The sequence below is a fragment of the Biomphalaria glabrata genome, unplaced genomic scaffold (assembly GCF_947242115.1).
Source record: "Biomphalaria glabrata unplaced genomic scaffold, xgBioGlab47.1 scaffold_20, whole genome shotgun sequence".
In the NCBI taxonomy this organism is placed as follows: domain Eukaryota; kingdom Metazoa; phylum Mollusca; class Gastropoda; family Planorbidae; genus Biomphalaria; species Biomphalaria glabrata.
The window spans coordinates 992,995-1,010,446 of NW_026602928.1; the positions used below are offsets into that span (position 1 = coordinate 992,995).

Sequence of the window (17,452 nt, forward strand, 5' to 3'; positions counted from 1 at the left end):
ATTTCTACATTTTAAAATGATCTTAGAAGTTGAACGTATTTACCCGAAAATGCGAAATTACCGTACCGGATCATCGCCGTATTAATAATGATAGTAACGATAGTTATAAAACTTATAGTCACCGTGTAGCTATGCGAAATTCCCGGATGTTGACAGTTTTACAATTGCGGGAAACCTGAGCGGCCATTTTTAATTTTTTTTTACTTTGAAAATTAGTGACAATGACTTTTTGCTTAATTAGTAAATAAAAAATGTTATTTAGGAATCCATATCGATTTTTTAGGTTTAAAATATACATTTTTAAATTAAAAAACTAAAAAAAAAAAAAATAATAATTTAATGTAAATTTTTTTGGGGTTGAACTTGAGTGATAAAAATAGTTATTATTTGCAGAACTATTACAAGACTCGTATTGCTTCATTTACAAAAAAATATTGTATTTCGTGTAGATAATCCATTTTAACATAGTTCTAAATCATCTACATTGCTTTGTATGTCCAAGGTTTTTTTTTTCTCTTCATTTATGTGAGGTACCCAAAGTTCATTAATGTTAATATGGCGGCCAATGGGACTGACCTTGAATTTTTGCATTTACGTACACATCTTTGAATGAACAAATTGACACATTTTGTTCTATCATTATTTTTGTGTGTAGTATATGCATTTTTCTGTTACTTCTACATAAGATTTGAAATCTCTAGGCCCAAGGATTTTTAATAATAGCATTTCTGTCCTGCATGTAGTATCTACATTGCGAAAACAAAATAAGTTTCTAATTACAGTCACGTGACTACAGTGCACTAATTTGGCCTATTTTTTACTGTAGTCAGGTGTAAACAATAAAACATCTTCGTAATGAAAATGTTCTCTGGAATTCTAGATCTAGATTATAAGTATAGATTCTTCAGCCAGATCTACCTTAAGTGATAAGTAATAATCTATTGATTGCTCAAATGACTGCACAAATGTAGATTATAGATCTAATTTGTAGACTAATTAAATTTTAATTTATAAATCATAAATTGACATAGATCTAGATCTAATTAAATCTAATTATAATCATAGCTAGATGATAACTTCTTTTAACTAGATCTAGACTCTAGATCTAGATTAAAATTATAATAAATATAGAAAATAATTATAATTAATAGAATCTAAGAATCATATAGATAGAATGCCTTTCTTGCCTTGGGCCTTAGACTTATGACTTTTACTAAGTTATACTTAACTTATGGGCTTGGCCTTGAAAATACTAGGCCTAGATACTAGATCTAGAATAGATTCTAGATGAGTAGAGTCTAAGTGTAGACATTGTAGATATAAGTATAAGATATACTAGGTCTAGATCTGGTATCTTAGATCTAGATTAGATTGACTAGATTTATGAAGTTTTGAAATCAGATCTATTACTGGATCTAGACTTAGACTTAAGTTACAGTCAGTTACTGAGGACTGAGTGAGTTAGACTATTCTAAACAAGCTTTAGAAGACTTTAGCATCTAAAGTGACTAAAGAGCCTGCCTTTAGCCTTAGTGTAGACAGACTGTTGACTTTAAGTAACTATTCTAGACAAGCTTATGCTTAAGCTTAGACTTGACTTAGCCTTAGCCCTTGGGCAGGTCTTCGAGTAAAAATACTTTAATTTTTAATACTAAACTTTAGACTTTAGATCTAACTAGTCTTGTTTAGAAAGATAGATAGCAGATAGATAATATGCTAATTTAGATGGATTGAAAATAATCATCTAGATCTAGTAATGATATGCCTAATAAATATATCTAGATGTATTAAAAAGATAAGACTGTAATAAATCTAGTCCTAGAGTTAAGAGTAATTTATATAATCATAAAATAATTATTATCTATAAAAATCTTAGTCTAAAATAGTCTAAATTTACTATTTTTCTAGTTCTAGTCTTGTCACTATATTCTATGATCTATTTAGACTCAGTAGATACTCTAAAAAGTAAAAAAATAAAGTTTTCCCTTCAGACCTTGCGATCTATGGGGCAGATGATGTTACGGTCATCTGTTTCTTTGGCTAACGGTTAACAAGCAGGGTGTTATGTGACCAACTGCCTTTATTTTACCCAACTAAAGTCAGGTACCCATTAGAGTTGGGTGGACTCAAGGGCGTCCTAAAAATCCCGAAATTCAAAATCCCAGTCTTCATCTGGATTTGAACCCAGGACCTCAGGTTCGGAACCCAAGTGCTTAACCATTCAACCGCAGTGCCCCAGTATTTACTCTACTGTGATTTAAAAAAATAATCATTCAATGTGCAGATGTCTATCCTAGACTTTATAGATAGAAATATAGGAATAGGCAGTCTATATCCAGCTGTAAATCTAGATGCATATATATATATATATATATATATATATATATATAATACACACAGACACGCTCATGCTACACAGATTAATTTCTGTTTATAAATATTGTTAATCTTCAATAAATCAATCAGTAACAGAGTTTAAAACAATAAGGTATATAAAGGAAAAAAAAATAATACCAGCAAATATAGGTATGTTTCGTAAAATGTTCAGCAATACAAGCTATTTACAAGACACTTAGATATCCAGCCTCGGACGAATATCAAATTTTACTATCTGGTCATATCAGGCTCTGGCCGAATATCAAATAGTACTATTCGGTGCACCATTAATATATATATATATATATATGTGTATATATATATATATATATATATATGTTTGTGTGCTACTGTCCAAGTCTCCTTCGTCAGTTCATGTGTTGTTCTATATAGCTTTGTTTTAGTTTACTCTTCAGTTTTCATTTATTTCTTAATACATATATAAAATTGAATAAATTAAGAAAATAAAAAGAAAAAAAACAAATCCCTTTTCAGATCTTGTGGTCTGTATGGCATGTGATGTATAAAACTAATTTCTGTGTCCAGCGCAACGACCAACTGTCTTTACTATTCCCCAACTAATGTCAGGTACACATTAGAGCTGGTTGGACTCATAGGTGCCCAAAGATACCAAAATTAAAAGTCCCAGTCTTCTCCAGGATTTAAACCTCAGGGGCCCTGGTTTTGGAAGCCAAGCTCAACCCTTAACCCTAACCCTTATCACTCAACCACCGCACCTTTACAAATTACTAATGCTTTAGCCAAAATGCATTTAAGATGATGAGATTTTAAAAAAATTACTTAAAACTTAGCTCAGGAGCTTACCCAACTCATGAAAAAGCAATAATTTAATGGTTTAAAGTGTGTCGTAAAGCATGACTATTACTATCATTCTAGATCTATCATACTATTATATTTTCAAGCCAGAAATGAGTTATATCTTGTTTGGTAATTTATAATAAAAGATTCGTATATAGAAATAAATTTCAATTTATATATTTGCGTAACCTAGTAATATGTAGCTTCATTATATATCATATTAACCCATCATCATATCCAGCGCCTTAATTACAAACTCATTATTTATCCCTCATCAATTACATCAACCTTCTTCAATACATTGCTTATACTTTCATCAAAAATAATAATCAATTGAATGTCTTCTGATTCACTTATAAGTTGGTGAGTGGGGCAACTTCCTCAGGTCCAGAGCATAAGGGGGGACCCGTGATAGAAGATTCCCTTGTTTCTCAATCATTTTTATGATGATTAAAGGCCACTAAATAATATTAGCACACTGGGGCAAAATCTTACAAGCTGCAAATTTATTACAAAACAGTACATAATGTAGTCAAGCAGCCAACAGTACACTAGCTACGTAAGGTACTATATTTTAGATGTTTGTAATAAAAAGGCTGACAGTATAGAGGGGGTTGAGCCAATAAGTGTGATCTGGAACAGTATATATAGTTTACGCTTACTGCTTCTTGGCCCATATATGGCACTGGCCTGGGGCAATAAGGTCATTCATTATTATATATCTTCAAATTTACATTTACACACACACAAAAATTAAACAAATTAATAAAATATATTTAAAAAGAAGTAAAAAAAACAAAACATCCTAAGCTTTTTTTTTTTAATTGGTTTTTTAGCTATCTGATAAACATTAAAGAAATGAAATATGTTTTTGTTCTATTTTCAGAAAACATTATCCTATGTTAACGCATCAAAAAATATGCTTTTTTTTTAAAGCTGTTTCACCTACAACAATAAACTATATATATTATTGTTTGGTAAATAACAATTGCTTCAATAATCTACAATTTAAACAAATAAAATAAAGCAAAATAAATATTTAATTGCAAAACAAAGCATTAAGATAATACCGGATAGTTAAGAAAATTAGAAAAAAAATTAATATAAATAAAATATTATACAACAAATGCTTTTAGTAGGCACATCCTATGCTTTTTTTTTTATATATATATATTTAGCTATGTAATAAAAATTAGCGAAAAGTTACGCATTTTTGTTCAATTTTCAGAAAACCTCATATAGTATGAACAAAAATGCGTTAAAAAAAAAAAATAAAATTAACTTCTTGAGCGTATAGATATAATCTATATATCATTGGAAAGCTCAGAACAAGTGCTTCCATAATGTATTATAAAGAATTTAAAAATCTAAAAATAAAATAATATTTTATTACAAAAATAAATTATAATAATGTCATTTTTAGTTGATTAAAAAAAGAAAAAAAAAAATCTGCAAATAAATTTTATAAAACAATTGGATAACTTAATTAAGCACATCCTAAGCTTTAATTTGATATATAGTTTTTATCAAAGTGATGAAAATTAGCGAAATGACATACACTTTAGTTCGATTTTTCAGAAAGTCTCACTTCCTGGGATTCCATTGCTTCAATGTATAAGTGAAAACGCGTCAAATTTTACAACATTTTTTTATCAATTGGACCTATATTAACATTCTATACCTCGTTGGAAAGCTCAGAACAAGATCTTTAATAATTTACTATTAAAATTAAAAAAATAAAATTTCACAAATTTTTATCACATAGCTACTTATAGAGATCTATAATAATATAGATCTAGTCAATTCTAGTCTTGCCTTTTTTAAAATAAGTTTTTTATTATTAGATCTAGTCCTAGAATCTAGATTTAATTATATCCAGGCCCTGGGACTAGACCTAGCTAGTCAGGCTAGATCTAGATAATTGGAATAATTATCTAGAATCTTACAGTTACAATTTACCAGAGTCTAGATGTAGCCTGACTAGGTCTAGTCCCTGGGCAGAAGCAGCATAGATCAAAAGAAGATCGTATCTATTAGTATTATTTTATAATCTATTATCAGATATAATATTCTACTAGTAAAGTCTAGATCTAATTAAATCTAGATTCTAGATCTAATAATAAAAAAAACTTATTTAAAAAAGGCAAGACTCTAGTCTACATCTAGATTTAGATTTTAGATCTAGTAATCTAGATCTAGTAGATGATTCTAGCTAGGGCTAGTAGGGGCAGGGCTCACTTCTATGATCTAGCATTACTAGATTCGTGTATATAGATCTAACTAATCTAACTTCAAGATCTGAAACTAAATCTAGAGTATATAATTTGGATTTAGGTCTAGTCTATACCTAAATCTAGAGAAAATCTAATATCTAGTAGTAGCTCTAGTGACACTCTATTCCTAGACAAGTTAAAGTCTAGACTTAGACTCAGAGAATATTGTATGTCTAGATCTGTAATACTTAATTAACTTAATACTTACTAGTTTCTTTATTAGACCTAGATATAGATAGATGTAAATTGATGGATCTACTTTGTTACTATTATCATAGAGTTAAAATAACATCTTGACTAGATCTAGATATCTAGTTAATCTAGTATAAAAATCAGTCTAAGACTAAGTACTCTAAGCTACTATTAGTTAGAAGATCCAGTTAACTAGTTCTATATTTGGTAAGATCTACTGACTACTCTGTCAGCCAATAAATATTTAGATCTATTAGATCTTTTATTTGAAATAGAGTTAACTTTTAACATAGGTGCTACAAAGTTTGATTTATACTAATATAGTAGTAGTAGGTAGGCCTATCTATGTGCATATTATATATAAAAAAAATGAAATGTTTAAACATACATGTAGATTATAGTAATTTAAGTAAAAGCATAGAATTTATAGTTTGTATTTAAAGACATATATATTTATATATATATATAGCGGTAAATGTTTTATTTATGTCGAGAAGTATAAGAGGCATCATGCTTGCAGGTTTTTTGGGATTGCCGACCCCCCCTTGCAGGCAAAACGGGGTTCTGTTGCTTGCATCCATGCATATGCCTATAAACGTAACAGCCTCCTTTATAACAATAATAATGTTATATTATTACAAGCAGGGGAGGACTGGCTATATGGACATTTGGGCAATGCCCGGTGGGTTGGTACTCAAATGGGCTTAAAGGATCTTATGAATGCCACTATGGCACGCATAAAATTGTTAAATGTTTTATATTCTCTTATATAAGGGGCTACATCTTTAACGGACTACAGTGTAATACTAATTTAATCTAAAACGTTTTCAAAAATAATGTATTAGTAATAGCCTACATCCGTAGACAGTGCTATTAGTAGGCTTCATCCAAAAGGGCCAACAAACATAGCGATTCAAAAGCCACTTATTAACATGCATGACTAGATTGACACATGAAGCGCATTTGACATAATTAGCCTATCTTCCTGAAGACGTGTCTGTAATTTAAAAGATAAGATTATAATAAAACCACCACACACCATTCCCTGGCCACTGCCAACAAAAGGTAGATAAGGACGCCTAGCTGGCAATGGCGACCTGCGGATTTTACCCATAGACTATAATTTCTCTCACTGGTGACACTTCCACTGAAACTTCCAAGTTCAACTTACTCAGACTAGAGTTGAGAGTACTCAGACTCCTCTCATTCTGTGCACACTACACTTAGATCTAAAATCTAGAACTCTAAACTTATTAAATAATCTAGATCTACTCATCTAGTTATACTATTACTATACTATAAAATACTATAATCATAGTATAATCTAGATCTAGAACTAGAAGTTCAAGTTCTACACTACTACTCAGTACTAGTCTAGTAGTAGTGATAAGTAGTACTACTTGACTTACTACTAGACTAGTCTAGTTACTAGCTACAGTCTAGAAGTTATTATTTACACTGTACAGTGACTCACGTAACAGTTATCAGTAAGTAATCAGTAACTCACTCAGTAACTGCCATTCAAACTTAAGTAGAGTTAGTCAAAACACTAAAATTTAAACAATCTCAGCTTCATAACTGACTTGAACTGTTGGAGTTGAAGTAAAATTGAGTTCTAAGTAATGCAATATAACTGTAACTAGATCTAGACTATCTATATAATATATATTATATGTAGATACTCCTAAGGATTGAAACCTAGCATACATATGTGATATTTCATTTAAAATAGTCTTCTCAAAGGTGCGTCTCCACTCCTTAATTTACTTTTAAATTGCTATAAAATAAAAATCATTAAAAAAAAATCAAATTTGTTGTCAATGCTGAACCACCACCACTCATCCTTTAGTCTGTTGGGGCACTACACATGATCTGCTTTTTTTTCTCCATTCCTTTTTCTTTTTGTAACCATGACTAGAATCTCTTTTAACAACAGGCCTGTCCTTTCTTTGATGTCTGCCCTTCACTTTTTCTGTCTGCCTATTGTTCTTTTTCCTTTCTTTTTTGTTATAACTAGGATAGATGTTATATGCTATAACTAGGATAGATGTTATATATTTTAAAAAACCAATCTGGGCATATATTGCACCAAGTCTTTTATTTCAGGAAACATTTCCATGGCTACCATCTACACTTGCTGATGTACTGGAAATAGTGGGTAAGACTCCTCTATTTTTTTAAAGCACACTAACACTAAGTAAATGGAATCTAAAAATTAAGGCTTCTGTACATATATTTAACACTAATTGATTTGTTTTCATTTCAGATGTTGAAACTGCTTGCTCTGATGAATTGACAAGAGAGAAATTTATTACACTAGTTGGGGCATTACCAGTAAGCTATTTGTTTTTATCAGAAGAAATCCATAAAGAACATTGTTTGACAGAATCAGTCATCGGATAAATGGGTGCATTTAGTTTCTATTTTTTTTAAAGTGTGTTTAAATCCTTATTCATTTTGGTCTTTGTTTCATTTCATTTTATTTCAGGCATGATAATAATCTGTGCTAGTTTTATTTTATTATAGATTTTTAAAGTGTGTGCCTTTTCATCTAATAAATGTTTTTTTTTTGTTTTTTTTTAAACAGCAGTATATGAGGAAAATAATATTTTAATTAATAGTAGTGTTGTATTTTCAAAAAAGTATTTTTATGTACTATTTCAGAACACTATTATAGCTGATTGCCTTTTAAAAGAAAGATTAGACCAAGACTCCTTAGAGTTGGTTGGTTTAGTCAGTTCTCAAGTTGGATATAATCAGAAATATGTGAAGACCGAAACTCGACTTTAGTAAGTTGTTGATTGGAATTAGGAATACAGTGGAACCTGCTTAAAGGCATACCTGGTATGCAACCCTGACCCCTCCAAATCCCTAACCTTCAAATGTTTAAACCAGAACACAACTTTAGTCAGTTGTAAATTATAAAAATATTAAGATGAGGTGATTAGCAATTATTAAAATATTAAGATGAGGTGATTAGCAAAGGTGCTGTGCTAGTTAGCAATAGAGCTGTTTAAAAATAATGGTTTCCAAATGTTATGCAATTAATTTGGTTCCAATTTTATTCTTCTTTCTATTATTTTTGTTTACAGGTTGTGAATCATAGCCTACAAATAGTTTTAAAATTCTATGCAAGCATGAGCTACTGTGTTATAATTATTATTATTTTTTTTTTCAGTTACAAGCAGCAGAAGTTTAATTTGTTAAGAGAAGAAAGTGAAGGCTACTCAAAATTAATCACTAAATTAAATCCAGATTTCAATCTCAAGATTTCCTGGGAACAAGTGCTGCAGAATATTCAATCATTGATTGGTAACTCATTGATCCATTATGATGTAATAAAAACCAGTCAAATTAATTTTCAACTTTAAAATTCAAAAGGGCGTAAATTAGTAACTTAATTATCAACTTTTGTTTTCTTTATATTTTTTTAGGTTGTTTTGATCTTCATCCTAACCGCATGTTAGACGTTATCCTTGAAGCTTTTGAATGCCATCCTGAAGAATGCCTCTTCTATGTTCCACTCCTGCGCGCATACATTATAGACAAGTTGACTTTGTGCCATATTCTAGGATTTAAATTTCACTTCAGAGAGGTAATACTCTTTGTTCTGCTGTCTGAGCCATTGTTAGGATAAAAGTTTATGTGAAGAATTAAAGCTATCATCATGAAACATGTCAACATATTTGTGTTTTGTTTATCCTGACATTGTTTCATTTAAATTGTTCTATTTCTCAGTCTGCTGACTGGAGCACTCCCAAATCATTGTTCACATGTGCAGCACTTTTATTAAAGAATGAGCTGGTAGATCTAAATGACTTGTATTCTTATGTAAGTTGATTTTGGTAAATACTCTGAACTTGTACATCTACTGTATTTTCTTGCATATAGTTATTGTGGGTTATACAATTTTTACAAATGAATGGCAGCTGTGCCAGTGTAAAAAGGTACTGGGTTAACAAGAATTATTTTATTCATAAACAAAGAATAACGGAACCTATCAACATACTGGTGTGTCTTTATACAGTTTGCTGTGTTTTTGTTTACGTGTACATTGGAAAGCTTTATGAGCATCTCATTATAAACCTCAAGAAAACAAATAGTACCAATGATGGTACTTTATTTACCGGTAATTTAGTCACACTTTGCACATGTGGGGTATATAATGGTGTTGTTCGTACTATTTTGTTTCTACTTAATTTGTAATTTGTGCAGGTGACAATTATATGCAGGGTATAAAATGCATGAAAATATGCCACACAGCTTTCAAAAACATTCAACTTGTATTTTTATTTTTTTTTTACTTAAAGAAATCTTTTTCCAAATGCTTGTAGTTGTCATTCTTAACATTTTTATAATTTGTTTTTACGCTGTTGTTTATGGGCTAAATTTGGCTCTTCTGTATTGGATGTACTGGTAATATTATGGTTGTGAATTTGACAGTTATTACCAGCAGACTCTGAAATAATTCCATTTCACAACAAAGAAGTCTCAGATGCCAAAGCCTATGCTAAAAAGCTGAGTACTGTGATATTGGCTGATAAAAAAGAGGATGAAAAGAAAGAAGAAGAACAACGGATTATTGATTTGGTAAGGTCTAGCAGTAGTTAAAGCTATTAGTTCATTAGTATAAACATTTCAAAATTGTATCTACTTTCTATGTCTTTTAATTTTTGTGTTTTGTTTGTGTCACCATGTTATTTTAGATGGTGGTTGGGTGGGTTCATATTATAATGAGTTATATACTGTAGACATTATCAGGATGAATATTTGCACATTTATACAGCTCTCGTAAATGAGGAAATAACACTTAATGTAGCAGACACAAATATGTTTAATGTATATGTATATAACAACACTACATAGGAAATTTGATACACAATCCAAGAATAATCAGTAATAATCCTTTATAGAAATACTTGACAAAAATAGTAATAACTTAAAAACGTACAAATGTCAACTGCTTTATAATAACTCTATAGTGACTGCTTGCAATAACTTTCTCAAGTGACTACCTTCAATGCCTGCCCCTTTCTGACTGCTATCAAGTAACTACTTAGCTTAAGGTTAAAAGTGTTCACCTTCAGAAACCATGAATTGTGAATTAAACTGGTAATATCAAAATAGTGTATCTCTGTATGGCACCAACTTTGAGGTGGTGACAGTTTGTATTTGAGCTTAGTAGTATAACAATGGTGTCACTGCTATTATGTGACGTTTGATTGTATATAGTAGTGTAATTAAAGATGAATTTTGTACTACTTGATGTCACACAAGTCCACTCCAATTCATACAGAACAACACTTATTAAAATTCATCAAATAAGACCTTGGTTAGCTGACAAGATTTATTTACTATAAAATACAAAAACAGTTCACTGGCAATTCCAGCCATAAAGAATTACATATGATGCTTCATAAATCCAATGAAATATTCTAAGTAAACAACTGGTATTAAACTATTGAATTAACTACATTAGACATCCTTACAGTTTAAGAACATGGCGATCACTGCCTCTACCCATGTGGTTAAAATTCTAGAACGAGATTTGTGAACATGAATATACCATGTACTTCGTGCTTCCCAACAAAATACATGTCACTAACTATCAAACAATGATGTGACAAAATGGTTAAATACACTTAGTAGATGTGGTGGCTGAGTGATAAAGCTCTTGGCTTCCTGGGTTTGAATCCTGATGAAGAGTGAGATTTTTTATCTCAGGATCTTTAGAGCACCTCTGAGTCCATCCAGCTCTGCCTGACATTAGTTGGGGAAAAGTAAAGGTGGTTGGTTGTTGTGCCACATGACACCCTTGTTAACAGTGGACCTGGCTACAAATGACCTTTACATCATCCACCCCATAGATTGTAAAGTCTGAAAGGTTAACTTCATCTTTACTAAAAACACATGCAGAATTAATGACAATGTTAAGTTTGTGCTTTAGAATAACAAAACATGTTTCTTTGTTTTGAAAATTAAAGAATATATATTAATAAGAAGTGGTTAACAATATGACTTAAGTAAGTTTGGCTATCTTTTTGTTTTCAGAGAGAAAACATTCAAAAACTTGGTCTGTGTGAAGCTTTGCTAGAAATAGGAGCCTGGGAGAATGCTAGAGCCATCATTGACAGGCTGCCTGAAAACTTTGTTTTGGTTCATCCATCCATCTCCTATGCCCTTTGCTCATTAGTAAATAGAGTGATAGAACCTCTGTATGAAAAGTAAGTTTACATTTCTAAATAGAACTAATATCAGTATGATGTTTTACTGACTTTTTTTTTTCATAAGAATTTTAAAAAACAACTAGTTTTATTATCGTAATTTCTTGTCTTTCAGGAACATAGGGTTAGCATCTGTGTTAGCCAAGTGGAGAGTTAAGAAAGTAGAATCCTGTGATTGTCCTCTAGCCTACACCTATCACCAGCTCTATCACTTAGCCATGCCAATGTTGTATTACCTGGTCCATATGCTTCTCGGGATCCTATTTTGATGGTGAAAATAATGAGATTGGCTAAAGCCTTCATGTCAAAGGTAAGCACTTTCAGGTTCCAAATATAATTTTAATGTTTTTGTAAATATGATTATCTTATTTTGCAATTAAAAAAAAATATTGTTCAACTAATTATTTTTTCATAAATATTTAAATGAATTACAATTAGAAGCGAGATCATATTCAATTAATATCCCTTAAGTAATCACCAGCACATAATTCTATTATATCTAAGACAAAGTATTAGAATTCCCATATACAAAATGGTATTACAAAATAAATTATGTTTAGAACTGAAATGAATAGTACAACATTCTGTTACAATGGGTTATTAAAAACTTTTAAATATAAAGATCATGAATAGATTAAATGAAAAATTACTTTTCAACACTTTTTAAACCAAGCTAACACTGAATACAGTTATAGCCTGAGTGTGTATTTTAGAACAGAGTGAACATAATTTTAAATGACAATTTCAGCATCACTCCGGTGGCATTGGTCCAGAGGATGACATTGCTTACTATGGGTTTTTAAATGCTCTTGAAGAAGTCCTGCTACCATCTCTTTCCCTTCTTCTTCAATGGCTGAAGAATTGTGGACTCTACTAAAACTCTATCCATATGAGATACGGTGAGAGAGCTAATGTTGCTACATCTGTAATTATCTTATGATCATGGACACTTGTTTTTATCGAAGTGGGCATCATCTTTTAGATTTTTGTGTGTGCCTCCCTTTAGCAATAACATTTTTCTTGTTGCCCTACCTAGAAAATGTGTTGCCCACTTAGAGGCTTAATGAAAGCAAAAAAAAAAACAACAACTTTCTTTTACCATTCAGATATCATCTCTATGGGACATGGAAAAATGAGAGTTTTTTCTTGTATCCAATACTTATCAGTACAAGAGCAGATTGTCTGGATAGAGCCAAATACATCATGAAGTAAGTCTAAAACTTGTGTCCTGAGATGTTTAGACAATTATTGCCCTTGCTTTCTCTTGTATTTAATCCTAACACTGCCATGAACTGCCTATAGTTTGTGTTTATAAATAGAATTCTCAATTAAATTGAGATACTTAATTCGAAAATTCATAAATCATAAAGTTAGGGTAGATATGTTTTTAAACAATCTCCTTTTTTTTCTGTAGGCGTTTTTCTAAAGAGACGGTGAAACCCTCTGGTCGACAGTTAGGCAAGTTGAGTCATAGTAATCCTAGCATTGCTGCCTTTAGTCTGGTTTTGAACCTCGAGCCCCCTTCATAGGTAGCCAGGCCAAGTTCAAGTGTACTTAGCCTCTTGACCATGCTTCCTTATTAATATTTTCCTGCACTTGTAATTATTTTGACATTGTAGCCAAGTAAAAAGAATTTAAAAAAAAAGAGGGTGTCTGGGAGAAAGTTTTTGTGCTTCCTTTTTATTTGGGCGCTCAGCAAACACAACTCGATCACATGTCAATATAAAAATTTCCTGATGTACATTGAGATTCAAACTTATGCCCCTTGTTACATGTCCAAGCAGTTCATGCCACTCAACCTCACAGCCCATCTTAGTTGTTAGTGACAGTGGAAAATATGACAAGAAAGTTTCCTCTTCATGCAACTCAGTACAGAAGAGTTTGTGAAGAGATTACCTCCCATTGATGTCTTGTTATCAACCTACCATATCCCTCATTCAGCTGCCTTCTTTCTCTCCAAACTTCTCTATGCACATGCTATCAATGTAAGCTTCAAATTGAATTGTCTGCCCAGATTTAGTATAACAATATGTTTCTTAATTTTTTTCTTTGAAAAGCAAATAATTCTTTTCATCTTTAAATTGTTCTTATAATTATTCTTAAGTACTCCATTTTTAAGTTTGGCAGGGTAGTTGATTGATAAAGTGTTGAGCCTTTTGAATCAAAAGTCACAGATTGGGTCTTGGTGAAGCATTATGGTTTTTTACTCTAGATGGGTATGCAGCTACAGCTGGTGAAGTCAAGGTCATTGTGCTAAGCCACACTGCATCATCATTTACCCTGGAGTCTTTAACTTTCACTTTTTGTTTTAAAAAAAAAGTTTAATATACTAATGACTGTTGTGCAATACTTAAGAGAGTGAACCCAAGTCTCTACATCTCATTACAGGTCAAATATGATGAACTGAAAAAGTTGAAGGACAAAAGAATCATAAGGTAGCTTTTAGTATATTGTTCAATCTTTTGTCTTTTTCTACTCATTTTCTTTTTACATAAAACATTTTTTTGTGTCTCTCATTGATTCTAGACCATTTGCTACATTAATGCTTACAAAGAGGTTATGGGACCAGTGGTTGAAGCCATCAAGCCAGTGTTTTCATCTAAAATTTGGGATGACCTGACGTAAGTCTTACATAGCAGCCCAGCTTGATTCAAGAATGAATGATTGATTCCCTTGTGTAACCCAATGAATGTTTCCTTGTTCCAGGCCACAGTTCTACATCACTTTCTGGTCACTGTCCATGTATGACTTGTATGTTCCTAAAGGTGCTTATGAGAAACAGATCTTCTGCAGGAAAATCAAATCAGTACAGTGGAAGCTAACAAAGACATGGTATGTAGACTAGATGTGATATAATGTTATTAATTCTGTATACTTCAAGAACATTAAACACATTTCACATTATCATTCCTTTATCATTCTAACCATTTGTGTTGGCAGCCAATAAAAGTTAGCCAGACATTTAAATTAATTGCCACCTCGTTTAAAAAATAAGTAAGTTCCCTTTTCAGACTGCAATCTGAAGGGCAGATGATGTAATTATCATCTGTTTCTATGGCCCACAGCCAGCACAACAACCAACCAAGTCCCAAAATTAAAAATCCCAGTATTCACATAGATTTGAAACAGGAACTCCTTGTTTGAAAGTCAAGCACTTTATCTCTCAGTCACCTTGTTTAGTCTGTCCTTGTTTGAAAGTCAAGCACTTTATCTCTCAGTCACCTTGTTTAGTCTGTCCTTCTTTGAAAGTCAAGCACTTTATCTCTCAGTCACCTTGTTTAGTCTGTCCTTGTTTGAAAGTCAAACACTTTCTCAGTCACCTTGTTTAGTCTGTCCTTGTTTGAAAGTCAAGCACTTTATCTCTCAGTCACCTTGTTTAGTCTGTCCTTTTTTGAAAGTCAAGCACTTTATCTCTCAGTCACCTTGTTTAGTCTGTCCTTGTTTGAAAGTTAAGCACTTTATCTCTCAGTCACCTTGATTAGTCTGTCCTTGTTTGAAAGTCAAGCACTTTATCTCTGTCACCTTGTTTAGTTTGTCCTTGTTTGAAAGTCAAGCACTTTATCTCTCAGTCACCTTGTTTAGTCTGTCCTTGTTTGAAAGTCAAGCACTTTAACTCTCAGTCACCTTGTTTAGTCTGTCCTTGTTTGAAAGTCAAGCACTTTATCTCTCAGTCACCTTGTTTAGTCTGTCCTTGTTTGAAAGTCAAGCACTTTATCTCTCAGTCACCTTGTTTAGTTTGTCCTTGTTTGAAAGTCAAGCACTTTATCTCTGTCACCTTGTTTAGTTTGTCCTTGTTTGAAAGTCAAGCACTTTATCTCTCAGTCACCTTGTTTAGTCTGTCCTTGTTTGAAAGTCAAGCACTTTATCTCTGTCACCTTGTTTAGTTTGTTCTTGTTTGAAAGTCAAGCACTTTATCTCTCAGTCACCTTGTTTAGTCTGTCCTTGTTTGAAAGTCAAGCACTTTATCTCTCAGTCACCTTGTTTAGTTTGTCCTTGTTTGAAAGTCAAGCACTTTATCTCTGTCACCTTGTTTAGTTTGTCCTTGTTTGAAAGTCAAGCACTTTATCTCTCAGTCACCTTGTTTAGTCTGTCCTTGTTTGAAAGTCAAACACTTTATCTCTCAGTCACATTGTTTAGTCTGTCCTTGTTTGAAAGTCAAGCACTTTATCTCTGTCACCTTGTTTAGTTTGTTCTTGTTTGAAAGTCAAGCACTTTATCTCTCAGTCACCTTGTTTAGTCTGTCCTTGTTTGAAAGTCAAGCACTTTATCTCTCAGTCACCTTGTTAAGTCTGTCCTTGTTTGAAAGTCAAGCACTTTATCTCTCAGTCACCTTGTTTAGTCTGTCCTTGTTTGAAAGTCAAGCACTTTATCTCTCAGTCACCTTGTTTAGTCTGTCCTTGTTTGAAAGTTAAGCACTTTATCTCTCAGTCACCTTGTTTAGTCTGTCCTTGTTTGAAAGTCAAGCACTTTATCTCTGTCACCTTGTTTAGTTTGTCCTTGTTTGAAAGTCAAGCACTTTATCTCTCAGTCACCTTGTTTAGTCTGTCCTTGTTTGAAAGTCAAGCACTTTAACTCTCAGTCACCTTGTTTAGTCTGTCCTTGTTTGAAAGTCAAGCACTTTATCTCTCAGTCACCTTGTTTAGTCTGTCCTTGTTTGAAAGTCAAGCACTTTATCTCTCAGTCACCTTGTTTAGTTTGTCCTTGTTTGAAAGTCAAGCACTTTATCTCTGTCACCTTGTTTAGTTTGTCCTTGTTTGAAAGTCAAGCACTTTATCTCTCAGTCACCTTGTTTAGTCTGTTCTTGTTTGAAAGTCAAACACTTTATCTCTCAGTCACATTGTTTAGTCTGTCCTTGTTTGAAAGTCAAGCACTTTATCTCTGTCACCTTGTTTAGTTTGTTCTTGTTTGAAAGTCAAGCACTTTATCTCTCAGTCACCTTGTTTAGTCTGTCCTTGTTTGAAAGTCAAGCACTTTATCTCTCAGTCACCTTGTTTAGTCTGTCCTTGTTTGAAAGTCAAGCACTTTATCTCTCAGTCACCTTGTTTAGTTTGTCCTTGTTTGAAAGTCAAGCACTTTATCTCTGTCACCTTGTTTAGTTTGTCCTTGTTTGAAAGTCAAGCACTTTATCTCTCAGTCACCTTGTTTAGTCTGTCCTTGTTTGAAAGTCAAACACTTTATCTCTCAGTCACATTGTTTAGTCTGTCCTTGTTTGAAAGTCAAGCACTTTATCTCTGTCACCTTGTTTAGTTTGTTTTTGTTTGAAAGTCAAGCACTTTATCTCTCAGTCACCTTGTTTAGTCTGTCCTTGTTTGAAAGTCAAGCACTTTATCTCTCAGTCACCTTGTTTAGTTTGTCCTTGTTTGAAAGTCAAGCACTTTATCTCTGTCACCTTGTTTAGTTTGTCCTTGTTTGAAAGTCAAGCACTTTATCTCTCAGTCACCTTGTTTAGTCTGTCCTTGTTTGAAAGTCAAACACTTTATCTCTCAGTCACATTGTTTAGTCTGTCCTTGTTTGAAAGTCAAGCACTTTATCTCTCAGTCACCTTGTTTAGTCTGTCCTTGTTTGAAA

The 17,452-nt window shown here is 32.3% G+C and overlaps 1 pseudogene; it reads left to right on the forward strand.

Annotated features, from left to right (window-relative positions):
• LOC129924147 (THO complex subunit 2-like) overlaps positions 1 to 17,452 on the forward strand; it is a 31,445-nt pseudogene that overhangs the window by 6,371 nt on the left and 7,622 nt on the right.